Genomic DNA, 15,071 nt, shown 5'->3' on the forward strand with positions numbered 1-15,071 from the left:
AGAAAGCCCGTGTGCAACAACGAAGACTCAATGCAGCCGAAAGTAAAATAAATAAATAAATAAAAGCAATAATTTAAAAAAATTATTTATTTATTAAAGGAAATAATTATATAAGCAAAAAGAAGAAAAGATACCCAGAATTCCACCCAGAGACATGATAACATGTTGGTTGTATACAGGAAGTTTCTTTCAAATGTAAAATGAAATGAAGAAACCACATATAAAAATACTTGATTTGGCTGTGCAAAACAATTAACATGTTTCAAATACCATTAACAAAATTAAAAGGCAAATGTTAACTATGAATAAATATGTATTCCACATGATAAAAGTATAACACGTTTAACGCAAGAAGAGCTCTCACAAGTCAGTGAGAAAGTGAATATCTGAATAAGAAAGTGGGCAGCGATGAATAGGCAGTTTGTCAAAGAAAACATAGAAACAACCAATAAACATAGGAAACCATTGTCAGTCTCATTAGCAAACAAAAAAATTGAAAAGAAAACAACGAGGTACCTTGGTTTTTTTTTTTTTTTTTTTTTGAATTGAGATACCTTTTAAAATCTACCAGATCTCTAAAGCTTTTTAAACTGAAAATACCAGTGTGGAAGATGATGCTTGGAAACAGCCACTGTCATTAACTAATAAAATTTATATTTTCTCAAACTTTTCTATTTAAAAAAATTTTTAATAGAATGAAACAAATTAAACAGAAAAATATTGTATGATGACTATGGTGACTTTTTTGGTTCAGGAAAAATAATTGGCTTTTGTGTTTTGGTAAAAAAGGACCCAAATACTCATTGTTGGTGAGGAGAAATGTAGTCCTATATCACTAGGGGTAGAATAAATTGATACAGCCACTCTCTAGGATAGTTTAGAAAAATATATTAAAAGCATTCATGATATTCATACCTTTTGACCCAACAATTTTACTTAAAATAATTTATCCTAGAGAAATTATCAAAGCTGTGCGAGGAGATATATATTCAAGGATATTTGGTATATGCAAGGATATACAACTGTACACAAGGCTATTTATGATATTATAAATTTAGAAACAACCTAGAAAATTGAATATACTGTGGTCTATATCTATAATGGAATGCTGTGCAAAAATTAGGAATGCTTTACCAGATAGTAGTAAATGAAAAAAGATGAGTATAAATTTTAGGTACACTCTGATCCCAATTACTCATGCAGTTATTCAGCCATTCATTCACAAATACTTAGTGACAGTCCAGGCATTGTTCTAGAATTTAGAGGTATAGTGCTATGTGGGGGAAAAACCAAAACAGACCCTTTCTTTGACTTCATGGAACTTACAGTCTAGTCAGGAGAGTCAGACAATAAACAAATAATTTGTCAGTGATACCTCTTTGGAGAAAAATATAACAGGGTAAGGTAAATAGGGAATACCAAGGAAAGGGAGCAGGAAGTTTGCTATTTTATATAAGGTGAGTCAGGGAAGTCTCTGAAAAGTGACATTTGAATAGAGACCTGTAAAAAGCTAAGGAGAGAGACAGAACGCAATGTTTTTATCTGGGGGAAGAGTATTCCTGATGGAGGGAACTACAGGTCCAAAGACTTCAGGCAGAGATGTGTACGTGTTCCAGCAGGAGCTTGGAGGTCAGTGTAGCCGACACAGATAAACCAAGGGAGAAAGAGTGTAGGAGATAAGGTAAGAGAAGTGAAGACTGAGGGTGAAAACGGAGGGCCATTAGAGTTATCTTATAGGTTGTTGTAAGCACTTTGGCCTTTAAGATTCGAAGATGAGAAGCCATTGTAGGATTTTGAGCAGAGAAATGAAATATGATTGATGTTTAAAAAGATTGTTTTGGCTGTTTTGTGTAGAATAGACTGGAGAGGAGCAGGGTTGGGAGAATGGAGTTAAGAGGCTATTGTAATAACCCTGTCAAGCGATGATGGTAGTTTGGACCAATGATGAGAAGAGGTTTAATTCTGGATTTGTAGCACATACCCACAAACATTTTTTTGAACAAATAACTGTTTACGTGTTGATGTATATATTTAATTATCTCTGGTGGGGTTGCTGATGAGTTGCTTTTTCTTTATACAGACCTGTGTTTTTCAAATTTTCTGTAACTATTACTTTTAGAATCAGAAAAAAAATTGAAAGCAACTGTTGTTTTTACTGCCTTTTTTCCCCCTGATTTGAAAGTATTATACACATTTAAAAATTTGTTATATCTTTCCTTTTAGTGTTAGCCATTCCCTTCTGTCTGGTGATTCAGACAGTGAGTAGGTCCAACCCTTAAATTAAAACCAAGATGGTTAGTTAACTGACTAGTGAAATTGATTGAGGAAGGAAATTACACCTTTTTTTCAACCCAGGAAGGACTGTAGTCAGCATTTCCCCTATCATCCTTGTTTTCCTTTCTGAAGTAAACTTTTAGAAGCCTGCTTTATTTTATTTTTTGCAAATTTGGTGCTGCAGGGTTACATTTTTACTTATGTGTTCTGCTATTCTTACATCATCACTGATGCAGAATAACTCAGTGACAGAAAACTGCAGTATAGAGCAACAGAATGGTCACGTCTAGGTTATCCTTGCTAATGAATGTGAGTTGTGCTGCTGATTTCCTGAAAATTATTTGTACAGATTGTTAAATGTACTATGAATTTTCTCCTCTGGCTTACCTTTCTGATTTGCTTGATTATATCAAATATTAGAATACTTATAAACCAACTCAGTCTAACCTAGGTGAGAGTTGTATTGATCTGGAACGTGCTGATTGGCAGAGAGGAAAAATAAAAGACTGGAATTCAGACTTGGCTATAGATAATCTGGATGATTTAGTTTTTTTTTTTTTTTTTTTAATGGAAGTGTAGTTGATTTACAATGTTGTGCTAATTTCTGCTGTACAGCAAAGTGATTCAGTTATACATATATATACATTCATTTTTTATATTCTTCATTATGGTTTATCATAGGATATTGAATATAATTCTCTGTGCTATATAGTAGGACCTTGTTGTTTATCCATTCTATATGTAATAGTTTGCATCTACTAACCCCAAACTCTCAGTCCATCCCTTCCCCACCCCCCCACCCCCTTGGCAACCAGAAGTCTGTTCTCTATGTCCATGAGTCTGTTTCTGTTTTGTAAATAGGTTCATTTGTGTCATATTTTAGATTCCACAAATAAGTGATATCATATGGTATTTGTCTTTCTCTTTCTCACTTCACTTAGTATGACAATCTCTAGTTGCATAATTGAGTTCTTAAATGATAAATCAACAAAACTCTCATTATCTGGAAGCATAACTTGAGTTTTGGATTGCTGGAAAATAGTAGCCCTTGCTTTGATTGGCAGTGTTTAGTCCTCTAACATTACCTAGAAAATGGAGATTCCGGCTTTTTGCTCTGAGGAGTACCTCTCCAGGTGATGCAAGAAACACAGTGGCCAAGATAAAATTTTGTTTTGCTTTGTATTTTGGTTTGAAATCATACTTTACTTGTAAATTGCAAATATATAGTGGCACTTGTTTTACAAATAGCAAAATTACTTCATGGCCTGTTGGTTATACATTAATAACAATAAATATGATTTTTTCTTTTTTATAGAAAAAGAAATATCTTAAATTTTTGATTATGAAGAAACTTAACACATGAGCTACTGTTTCTGTAGTCTAAAAATCTTTCTATACCTTCTGTATCTTTGTATACCTATTAAGGAACTTGATGGTAGATGTTTTGCTACATCCGACTTGTTTTTTGTTTTTGTTTTTTAAATGTGATCCTAAATCTTTTTTTTTTTTTTTAATTTTTCTTGGGGTATGGTTGCTTTTGACTTGTTCTGTTTGTTTGTTTGCCTAATTGGCATTTAGGTTTTTCAGTTAAGTTTTCCAATGATCTAAAACTGGTGTTTTTGTTGTGCCCTGAATGTTTAAGTGAGAATAATTCCTTTGCTTCAAAAACAACTATCTTGCCTATTTTGTTTATGCTTTCTGAATTTCTTAATTATCAGTACTTTTCTATGAATTTTGTGTGGTACCATGGAAAGGAAATAGTCTGCCATCACTCAGACCCTGTTGTTGAATCCCAGCTCTGCCACTGAATAGCTGTATAAATAGCTGTCAGAGCCTCAGTTTCCTCATCAATAAAACTATATTACAGATTTGTTGTTATATGCCTCTAGCATTATGCCTAGTGCGTGGTAGTAGGCAGCCAGTAAATATTACTTGTTCTGTTTTCTTTATTTATGTTTTTAATTTGGCTCTTATATTGACTAGAACCTTTGGTGATTTTGTTACAATGTAAGAAAGTTTTTGTACAGAACACTGTACAAAAGAATGTCAGTTAATGGACTTCCCTGGTGGCGCAGTGGTTAAGAATCCATCTGCCAATGCAGGGGACATGGGTTCGAGCCCTGGTCTGGGAAGATCCCACATGCTGCAGAGCAACTAAGCCTGTGCACCGCAACTACTGAGCCTGTGCTCTAGAGCCCGCGAGCCACAACTACTGAGCCCACGTGCCACAACTACTGAAGCCTGTGCACCTAGAGCCCATGCTCCGCAACAAGAGAAGCCACCGCAATAAGCCCGTGCACTACAGCGAAGAGTAGCCCCCGCGTGCAGCAACAAAGACCCAACGCAGCCAAAAATAAATAAATAAATAAATTAGTTAATTAAAAAAAGGAATGTTAGTTACTAAATTTGGTCTGCGTGATGTTAGATCTTTACCTCAAGTCTTGCTTTTTTCATTCTTTTTAAAGATGTTTAACGTGTGGTTTCATAGTATATTCAAAACATGTAATTGTGCCACATACCCTGCAAGTTCTCTGTGCTAGAAGCTTTGTAAACATTGTCTCTAATCCCCACAACTGTATAGGGTAGATACACTTTTTTTCATTGAAAAGAAAACTTAGGATCATATCTGGAAAGCTTTAAAAAATGTGTGTATAATAATGGGCCTATAATTATGGATTAAAATCCATATGTTATTGGAGAGTGAAGCTTCCATTATTAGACTAGAGTCATTTCCACTGGACTGCAGAGTAGTGGTTGTCAAGAAGCTGTGAGGGAGTTGAGCCTTTGCTGTTACTTGTGATATTAAATCATCCGTGAAGTCACGGTGAACTGTTAGAGGGCTCCCCCATTTTCCCATAATATGTTATCAGTTAATTCTTTTTTTTTTTAGATTTTATTGAAGTATAGTTGATTTACAATGTTGTGTTTAATTTCTGCTGTACAGCAAAGTGACTCAGTTATACATATATATATATATATATATACATATATATATTCTTTTTCATATTCTTTTCCATTATGGCTTATTACAGGGTACTGAATATAGTTCCCTGTGATACACAGTAGGACCTTGTTGCTTATCCTATACGTAATAGTTTGCATCTGCTAATCCCAAACTCCTAATCCTTCCCTCCCCCACCCACCTCCTCCTTGGCAACCACAAATCTCTCCTCTGTATTTTGTTTGTTTGTTTGTTTGTTTTTGGCTGCATTGGGTCTTTGTTGCTACGTGCGGGCTCTCTCTAGTTGCGGAGAGCCGGGGCTACTCTTCGTGGCAGTGCGCAGGCTTCTCATTGCGGTGGCCTCACTCGCTGCGGAGCACGGGCTCTAGGTAAGCAGGCTTCAGAAGTTGTAGCATGTGGGCTCAGTAGTTGTGGCTCGCGGGCCCCAGAGTGCAGGCTCAGTAGTTGTGGCGCATGGGCCTAGTTGCTCGGTGGCATGTGAGATCCTCCCGGACCAGGGCTCAAACCTGTGTCCCCTGCATTGGCAGGCAGACTCTTAACCACTGCGCCACCAGGGAAGCCCTGTCCTCTGTATTTTGAGTCTGTTTTTGTTTCATAGATATGTTTGTCATATTTTAGATTCCACATGTAAGTGATATCATATGGTATTTGTCTTTCTCTTTCTGACTTACTTCACTTAATATGATAATCTCTAGTTGTATCCATGTTGCTGCAAATGGCATTATTCCATTCTTTTTTATGGCTGAGTAATATTCCATTGTGTATGTATACCACATCTTCTTTGTCCATTTATCTGTTGATGGACACTTAGGTTGTTTCCATGTCTTCACTATTGTAAATAGTGCTGCTGTAAACATAGGGGTGCATGTATCTTTTCAAATTAGAGTTTTCTTTGGATATATGCCCAGGAGTGGAATTGCTGGATCATATGGCAACTCTGTTTTAGTGGGGTTTTTTTTTTTTTTTTTTTTTGTGGTACACGGGCCTCTCACTGTTGTGGCCTCTCCCATTGCAGAGCACAGGATCTAGATGCGCAGGCTCAACGGCATGGCTCACGGCCCCAGCTGCTCCGCGGCATGCGGGATCTTCCCGGACCAGGGCACGAACCCTTGTCCCTTGCGTCGGCAGGCGGACTCTCAACCACTGAGCCACCAGGGAAGCCCTGTTTTAGTTTTTTGAGGAACCTCCATACGTTTTCCATAGTGGCTGTACCAATTTACATTCCCACCAACAGTGTAAGAGGTTTCCCTTTTCTCCGCACCCTCTCTAGCATTTATTATTTGTAGACTTTTTAATAATTGCCATTCTGACAAGTGTGAGGTGGTACCTCATTGTTGTTTTGATTTGCATTTCTCTAATAATTAGTGATGATGAGCATCTTTCCATGTGCCTATTGGCCATCTGTATGTCTTCTTTGGAGAAATGCCTACTTAGGTCTTCTGCCCCTTTTTCAATTGGGTTGTTTGCTTTTTTGTTATTGAATTGCAGGAGCTGTTTGTGTATTTTGGAAATTAGCTCTCGTCAGTCACATCATTTGCAAATATTTTCTCCTAGTCCATAGGTTGTCTTTTCATTTTGCTTATGGTTTCCTTTGCTGTGCAAAAGCTTATAAGTTTGATAGGTCCCATTTGTTTATTTTTGCTTTGATTTCTATTGCCTTTGGAGACTGACCTAAGAAAACATTGATACCATTTATGTCAGAGAATGTTTTGCCTATTTTCTCATCTAGGAGTTTTATGATGTCTTGTCTTATATTTATAAGTCTTTAAACCATTCTGAGTCTATTTTTGTGTAAGGTGTGAGGGTGTGTCCTAGCTTCATTGATTTACATGCGCCTGTTCAACTTTCCTAACACCACTTGCTGAAGAGACTGTCTTTTCCCCATTGTGTAGTCTTGCCTGTTTTGTCGAAGATTAATTGTCCATAGGTGTGTCAGTTAATTCTTAAATCTTCATACTGTATCTTCCTTAATTTTAATCATTTTATTTTTGGCTTTTGTAATAATGTTGTTTTCCCCTTAAAACAGATTCTTTTTAATGATTCTGATTATATCAAAAGGAAAATCTAGTGTATTTTTTTAAAGTTGGTATAGTGTTTTAGTTTTTCAGGAGTCACATAAAAGAATTCAATAATAATCTATACTTAATTTTTTTCTGTTAAGTGTTTAATTATGGTTTTAGTGTATTTTGTTGTTGCTGACATAATGTTCCACTAATGTTTAAAATTGCTCAGTTGTTACACATATTTATATATAAGTTATAAAAGGGAACTTGTTTCATAATTATCTGCCTCTTATTTACAAAGACTCTGAGTGTAACAGAAATACAGACAGATGTTTTGAGTACATTAGAGCCAAGTTTGAGTTTTTATCTTATTGGCATAGGAATTTACAGTGATTCATTGGGTCGTTTATTTAACTGACTGGTCTCAGTTTAAATATACCCTTTTCCCAACAATGATTTACTTAATTTAGAAAAGTAATCTGATGAGTGCAGGGACTAGTTTAACTTAGCATCCAAATATTTGATTCTATAGTTATTAAAAAAATCAATATAAGCTATTCACCATTGTGTTGGTAATCATTTGGGAATACTTTTTAGTATGAAAAGTTTTGGTTCTTATTTCTAAAATCCTGGTTACTTATTTGGTCTTTTCAAAATATAATTTGTCCAATGGTATTATTAATTTCTGTGGAAAACAGTGAGCCCTATCAGAAGTATTTGGATTTTCGTTGCATATTCTGAAGGCTTACTTTAAATGATAGTTGAATATCATTATTGTGATAAATATTCTTAGATGTAGCTTGTTGTTAAATATGTTTACTCGAAGCAAATAGTCGTGGAATCCATTGGGATTATTTTGCCTTACTAAACTTAATTTCTGAGGATTTTCAAAATGTAGTATACATGAAATAGTTTTTCTTCCATCTGCCTATAGCAAGAACTCATTTGTCACAGATAATTTTTTTAATACATCCCAAATGACAAGCTGCTTCCTAAACAGAATAATATCAAGAATACAGACCCTGATTGATTCTATGTTTTGGGATAAATGAAATATTACCAGTTTCAGAACCATCTTACTATCTTAGGGAGTCGTCTTTCTACCATTGCTAGGCTATTGGATTGGGAGCCAAGAGTGATTTTTTCCTCCTAGATTAGCAGTCAGGAAGTTTCTATGATGAGGGAAATATTCCCTACATTCAGAGAATGCTGTCATCAGATGGAAAGTACAAATTGAAATAAGGAGTGTGGGAGTCTCAGAACAAAGCTTTCTAGCCCTATGTTTCATTTATGCCAGGAGAAAATGAAGATTAATTTTCATTCTAATGAAGTGGGTATGACTTTGTTTTGAAATGGTTCTGGCATTTATGTTTTTATTGGAAATAAAGGACTTTGTGTCCTTTCTTTTATTTCTCTTTAATTTAAAAATTCTGTGTTTACTCATCTGTTTGAAAGATTGTCAAGACCCAGAGTAAGACCCAGAGTATTGTGGTTTTTTATCACAAGAGAATAGTTGAAAGTGTTTGTTATTGATGTTTTAGAGAGTCCCTTTTTCAAAGTTAATAGGCCAGTAATGATGGAGTTCATTATATCATTCTCTAAAATCCAAAGATGAATCTGGGTGGGAGTGGGCCAGGGAAGCAGGAGAAGGATGTTAAGTGCTTAAGATAGATGGCTGAAATGGCTTAGCAAACGGGGAGATTTTATGTCCTGTAGTCTGTGGAGAATATTTTGAGATCCTATTTCTCTTAAAATTTAGAACATTTAATAGGCAAATTCAAACTATATAGTATTAGATTTCTAAACTGTAGAAGTTAGATGCAGTCTATGGTTATAGTTTATTTATTTATTTATTTATTTTTAATTTTATTTATTTATTTATTTATTTATTTATCCTGTGTTGGGTCTTCGTTTCTGTGCGAGGGCTTTCTCTAGTTGTGGCAAGTGGGGGCCACTCTTCATCGCGATGCGCGGGCCTCTCACTATCGCGGCCTCTCTTGTTGCGGAGCACGGGCTCCAGACGCGCAGGCTCAGTAGTTGTGGCTCACGGGCCCAGTTGCTCCGCAGCATGTGGGATCTTCCCAGACCAGGGCTCGAACCCGTGTCCCCTGCATTGGCAGGCAGATTCTCAACCACTGCGCCACCAGGGAAGCCCTATAGTTTATTTTTGAAAAATTAGTTTGCTCCAGTTCTCTGTCCTATTTATATTATTATATTTGTAACTATTTTTTAACCTTAATCCATTCTTCATAATGACTTTAACTTCAAGTAACTTAACAAAATTTATGTTAATTACATTCATATCAAACAATCTTAGTCACTGAAAGGGAGAGCTATAAAAAAAAGCAGTGAGTAGGATGCAGGTGGATTTTCAGATCCCAGTTAGAAAAATCATCTTTCAACTTATAAGCTGAGAAAATTTCATCTGTATATTGCTGAAGAGAACTAGATCCAAAGACTTCACAAACATCTTTTTAAAACCACTTCCAAAATAGAAAGGTAGAACTCCCTCTTGAGAACTTTAATTTGCCCAGAAAATGTAGAGTTTACAAGGAGTTGAACTGCTTCTGGCTCCTCTGTGGCCCTATCACTGCTCATTTATCCTCTCAATATAAAAGTGCTTGGCCGCTCAGCTCCACCTATTTGCTGTGGTCATGCTAAGGCAAGGGTTTTCAGGATGTATTCTAGCTGGGGTTTTTTTTTTTTCCTCTTTTTTTAAAATTTTTTAAAACATTATCTTCAGATTTTACTCTACATGGGACTTAGGATCATGAATTCAATTTGATGCATCACTGCTCTGCACCAAATTGCCTTATAAACACTACTGGGACAAATATTTCAGGATTTTTCTACATGGATTATGGGTGCAATATTAGAAATTATTTTTAGCTAGTATGGAAAATACACTGTGGATCAATTTAATAATGCATTTACTCAGCAGACATTTATTGAGCTCATATTCCATAAACAGGTACTAGGAGTACAGAGATAAATAAGATGTGATTCCTGCCCTCGAGGAGCTCATTGTCTGCCTCGAAAGTCTTAAACTTTGACACAAAGAAATAAGAGACTCAACTAGTTAGTCTCCTGGAGGTGAAAAATAATGAACTGCAGAGGCAAAGCACGAGTTGTTGGATGTTGCTGTTCTGTTTTATTTTGTCTAGAAAAACCTGGAAAATAGAATTCTAGTAAACAGCGGACTTGTTCCTCTCTAGAGGGTTTTGCAGTGATTATTAAATGTTTTCATAAACATTTCTCCAAGGCCTACTATGTGCAAGTATCATGTTCAACACTAGGGATATAAAGTGTATGAGATAAAGTGTTTTATTCTAAACAAGGATAGTGGGAGGGAGAGCTATATATACAAATAATTATAATACGGTAGGGGTAGACAGATTATTACCAAATTTTGTACCAAGTGATTTCTCTTGGTTGCAGTGACACTAGGGAATAAGGAGAGACTAGGGTCAGGAGGTCAAAAGTCACTGCTGACTGAGGGAGACAGCCATTCTTGCCTAGGAGAATCTTTCAAAAGCTCTTCTTTACTTTTACATCATGTATCAGCAATTTCAATGATGATTACCAAGAGAAAAATCAAAATATTTCATAAAACATGAGACTATTTTTGTTACAAAGAAGCATTTTGGCTACCATAATAAAACCTCATATATTGGCCTTGCTTTGTAGTTGACCCTTTAAAGATATTTTCTTTTGGGAGCAACTTCTTATTTTGCAAGTAAAAATAGTGAATAAAGAAAGAATAAAGGACCATCTATAGTGATACTGCCAAAAATGGCAATCAGTTTGCTCTGCTCTAAGTAGGTGCATCTGTAAATTTGGTGTTAGCAGGCCCAGAACATTGGGACAAATAGCCTTGTGGAGTAGAACTGCTATTTGAGAGGGCTTGATGATCGACCAAATTAGAAAATGGAGGTCTATGGGAGGTACACATCTGATATTTTTATTTCATTTCTCACCTAGCTAAAGTGGTGGTATTATCCTTTCTTATTCCTTAAAACATGTTAAGAAACAATGAAACACTTCAAAGAACCCTTAATCTCTATGCTTTAGGTCTGTTTATTAGCTGCAGTGTACTTTTCCATTAGTATCATGAGCTGCTCCTAGAATTCTCTGTATCCAACAAAAGTTTTCCTACTTGGCAGTTACAGCCAGTTTTGATTCCCTTTACTTTCTTTTATTTAGGAACTTTCAAAATTATTTATTGACTCTTTGTTTACTCCAGAGATAATTGTTTTAATTACTGAGTATAAACTTATTTTTCCTATTTGAGATTTTTTTTTATAATCCTTTTGAAATTAAAATGTTTTTAGAACACTCAAAAGATTCAAAGTCTTGAGTTTTATAGGTGGTGGTACTAGGGTATGCTTTTTTGTTTGCTTGTTTTTAACTATGTTTGGGGCAAATTATTGCTCACTTTCCATGTGCTAGAATTTCACCTGTTATAGACCAAGAATAATTTCTCACCTTTTCTGTAAGAATAGTTTAAAAGGTAAGTCTAATTTATTTTGAGTGATAAAGTACTAATAGGTCATTAGATCAGAGTGGCTATTAAATTTCAAAGCATTATCATAGTGATTACGATTACTCTTGCAGCTGGAGACAGTCTTCTCTAGAACCTGTTAGGTTATTAGTCTTCTTGCTTCTAGTGAAAGGTTTGGCAAAGCTTTATTTTGAATTAAAGTTTATCATTTTGCCATTATTGGAGATTTTATAGAATACTGACTGCATTGTTAGGAGGTATCAACTCTGACTGACTGTCAGTAACTGCCTAGAGTATCGGTTAACAATTAGGAGGCTTTTAGGGGACATTTGGAAAGAAGTGGTACAATCTCTTAATGTCTGATATGATCGCAAGTTGGGGAAGGAGGGAGTGGGATTTGTGTTACCTATGCCATATGTTAGCCAAATCCATAAAGGTGCCTTAAAGTAGGTATTTAGCCCCACTTAAAAACTAATATGAGTCATTCTTACCATTATCTCTTGTCAGAAAATCATCCTCTCTTTGTTGAAATACCTCCAGCGAGGAACTCACTGCCTGCCTGAGATCCCATTCTATTGTTGGACAGCTCTGCAGTATCATATTTCTTCTAATCCAGTTGTTGCTTTATGTATTGAATGTTCATGAAAACCTGATATAAAGAGTTTCTGGCAAGAGTAAATTATGAGAGGTTTTTTTTTTTGGTATCATTTATCAACTTTTTTTTTTTGCCCATTTAAAAAATTTTTTAATTTCAAATTGGTAAATATTCACAGTAAGTTGTCAAAATAGTACAGAGAGTTCTTGTGTGTTCTTTACCTAGTTTTCCCCAATGGTAACTTCTTACAAAACTATGGTACTGTAGCAAAACCAGGAAATTGATATCCATACAATTCATAAACCTTATTTAGATTTCACCTGTCTTACATGTATTTCTGTGTGTGTGTGGGGGTGGGGGGTTCTATACAATTTTGTCATGTGTACATTTGTCTAACTACCCCTATAGTCAAGATATAGAACTGTTCCATACACACAAAGAGCTCCCTCATACTACCCCTTTATAGTCACACCCAGTCCTCTCCCCCTATCCCTAATCCCGGGCAAACACTTATCTGCTGCCTCTCTCTGAAATTTTGTCATTTCAAGAATTTTATATAAATGGAATCATAGGGGCTTCCCTGGTGGCGCAGTGGTTGAGGGTCCACCTGCCGATGCAGGGGACACGGGTTCGTGCCCTGGTCTGGGAGGATCCCACATGCCGCGGAGCGGCTGGGCCCGTGAGCCATGGCCGCTGAGCCTGTGCTCCGGAGCCTGTGCTCCGCAAGGGGAGAGGCCACAGCAGTGAGAGGCCCGCCTATCGCAAAATAAATAAATAAATAAATAAATAAAATGGAATCATATAGTATATAGCCTTTGAGATTGGCTTTTTTCACCCAGCATAATTCCCTTGAGGTATATCCAAGTTGTCACAGTATCAATAGTTATCCCAATTTTTAAAATCATTATTGATGTCTTCTTTAAGGCCACAATAAATATTTGTCTATATGAATGACATTTGAAATATTATAAAAGTGATTTAAACTTGTAGAGCTGTTAAATTCAAATTGAGTTGTTACACAGTATGCATGAAATTTCAGCTTTCACCATTTATTGCTGAACTGTCAGGGCTAATAAGGAGTGCAAGACTGAGTGTCAGGAGACACCATTCTTCTGACTGTTTCTAACCAGTCCTGGCATCACATGCTCAAATGTAACCCCTTTGTCTGTGGCCAAGGGCTCCCTACCTGAGTGAGTGATTATGTGGATGAAATGAGATATAAAACTCAAAATATAGGGCTTCCCTGGTGGCACAGTGATTGAGAATCTGCCTGCTAATGCAGGGGACACAGGTTCGAACCCTGGTCTGGGAGGATCCCACGTGCCGCGGAGCAACTAGGCCCATGAGCCACAACTACTGAGCCTGCGCGTCTGGAGCCTGTGCTCCGCAGCAAGAGAGGCCGTGATAGTGAGAGGCCCGCGCACCGCGATGAAGAGTGGCCCCCACTTGCCATAACTAGAGAAAGCCCTCACACAGAAACGAAGACCCAACACGCAAAAATAAATAAATTAATTAATAAAAACTCCTACCCCCAACATCTTCTTAAAAAAAAAAAACCAAAAAACTCAAAATATAAATTTTTCCATTCCATGGCAAACAAAAGTAAGTATGTAAGGTACAAATGTTAACTGTGGTTGTGTTTGGTGTAATGAGATTGACAGTAAGAGGTGGTGTGTGTTTTAAAAAAAAAAACCTGTCTTTATTTTCCAACATCTCCATAATGAATGCATTTTATCTTTGTTTTTCTATTTATAAAAATAATGCATACTTATTAAAAATTGAAACATGATAATTATATACATTAGAAAGTGAGAGCGTACTTAAATTTCTCACCCAAAGTTAACTACTATGAACTATTGTTTGTTTATTTGTTTTGGTATACATAGAGTAAGCTTTAGTTATTATTGTTAAAACAAAAACAAGAATTTCCTATGCACATTGTTTTGCATCTTTCTTTTTTACTAGGGTATCTTGAACATTTTTCCGTATCTGTACACATGACTTTAATAGCTATATAGTTACTTCACTGTGCACATGTACTGTTCTTTCATTTATTTAGTTACTCTTCATCGAATGCCTGCTGTGCTCAAGGCACCATGCTGGGGAAACTGTGATTAATAATACATGAAGCTTACATTTTAGAGGGAAGACAGACATTAATAATGATTAATTTCTTAATTGATTATTTGATTACAAATGTAATATGCACTAGGGAAAAGCAGTATAGAGAGCCATGCATGTGCCTGTCAGAGGGACTCAGCCAGGTCTGGGAAACAAGGAGGATCTCCCAGAGAATATAACTTTTGAGCTAAAATCTAAGGATGACTGTGTGAATTAGGGTATGGCTGATGAAGGAGTAATACATAGATGAGTAGATATTAATGTATTTGTCATTTAACTAAAATGAAAAGCCATAAACCTATTGGATGTGTGAATACACATGCTCATAGAGGAAAACAAAATTGGTAAAATATATCTCAAAGTGTTAATACTGTGGTGGTATTACAGGTACCTTTTTTTTTTAACAGACTTTTTAAGAGCAGCATTAGCTTTATTGAAAAATTGAGAAGATGGTATAGAGAGTTCCCATATACCCTCCCCTGCCAAAACACACACACACACACACACACACACACACACACACACTTTCCCCTATTAACATCTTACAGTAGTGTGGACATTTGTTACAATTAATAAACCAATATTGATACATTACTATTAGCCACCCAGTGTTTA

The 15,071-nt window shown here is 36.0% G+C and overlaps 1 long non-coding RNA gene across 1 annotated transcript in view; it reads left to right on the forward strand.

Moving 5' to 3' along the window:
- LOC307050394 overlaps window positions 1-12,380 on the forward strand; it is a 96,623-nt gene extending 84,243 nt beyond the window's left edge. Inside the window, exon 4 of the long non-coding RNA XR_013810792.1 lies at window positions 12,248-12,380. This is a non-coding gene — a long non-coding RNA (uncharacterized lncRNA). The remainder of the gene's footprint in view (window positions 1-12,247) is intronic.
- The last annotated feature ends 2,691 nt before the right edge of the window (window positions 12,381-15,071 follow it).

This window comes from Hyperoodon ampullatus (genome assembly GCF_949752795.1).
Source record: "Hyperoodon ampullatus genome assembly, chromosome: 3".
NCBI classification, from domain to species: Eukaryota; Metazoa; Chordata; class Mammalia; order Artiodactyla; family Ziphiidae; genus Hyperoodon; species Hyperoodon ampullatus.